This window comes from Halyomorpha halys, unplaced genomic scaffold (genome assembly GCF_000696795.3).
Source record: "Halyomorpha halys isolate HHAL.00 unplaced genomic scaffold, Hhal_1.1 Scaffold975.1, whole genome shotgun sequence".
Lineage (NCBI taxonomy): Eukaryota > Metazoa > Arthropoda > Insecta > Hemiptera > Pentatomidae > Halyomorpha > Halyomorpha halys.
This window is the reverse complement of record NW_027109741.1, coordinates 319,010-319,895: the sequence shown is the minus strand read 5'-3', so window position 1 is coordinate 319,895 and position 886 is coordinate 319,010. Positions and strand designations below refer to the sequence as shown.

The window sequence follows — 886 nt, the reverse complement described above, 5'->3', positions numbered from 1 at the left end:
ATATATTCAATAAAGGTGGTCAGAAAAAATAAAAGTTTAATGGTTGTTTTGATCATAATTTGAAGGGATTTGTATATTGGATATGGATAAATAAGTTGGGAGTGTTTGCTTGGTTACCCTGAAGTAAGCTACTTTTTTTTTTCAATGGCAAATTATTGAGTTCATTTTTTTACATTTCTTCTTGTGATTTATTTAGAGAATTATTTTAGTGCACTTCATAAAAACGAAGTTGTACAAAGTAATTAGTTTATGTTATCGGTTATTACTCTATGTGACATTAAAACTTGATTTGTAATTTTATTGAACAGAAACTTACATGTGCTAGATGTAATTCCAACGCTGAAACATGATTTTGAAAACTAATTTCTGCATATTGCTACAATGTCCTCGCTTATCAGCTGACTTGGCTTCCGGTCATCATCTGCTAATCTCCCCTCTCTTGCGATAGGTCTGGTCGTGCCAGCTCTAATCGCGGAGATTGTCAAGGTAGTTATTCTCAGTGCTTGTGCTGGTATCTGCTGTGGAATGATGTCTAAAAATAAACGAAGAAAATAAAGAGTCTTTAACCCTCTTATTATTTCGTTCCGAATTGTACAGAAAAGAACCTTCTGTCCTCATATTAAAGTTTATTATGTAAACTATTTCCCTGTATATTTTCTCACTGGTCCCATGTCATTAATTTCTCATTGATTTTATCTCTTCTTAGACTAAATCGATTTTTTTTTATCATTGTAAATTGTTTATTAGAAAGATAAAAAAAAAACTATTAAAGAGGAATTGAAGCAGACAAACAAATAGTATAGCCTATATTTTTAACTCTCATTTCCCTGTGTATAGAATATATTGTAAGGGAGATCATGGGGATATCTAATTCGAGTTTTTAACG

General features: G+C 31.3%; 1 protein-coding gene across 2 annotated transcripts in view; it reads right to left on the bottom strand.

Annotated features, from left to right (window-relative positions):
* The window catches only part of LOC106687515 (UDP-glucosyltransferase 2), a gene marked incomplete at its 3' end in the record, with an annotated part of 11,300 nt that extends 10,856 nt beyond the window's left edge, over window positions 1-444 (bottom strand). Inside the window, 1 exon segment of one of the 2 annotated variants that reach the window (XM_024361974.2) lies at window positions 317-444. 2 annotated transcript variants of the gene reach the window in all.
* Window positions 445-886: the final 442 nt, after the last annotated feature.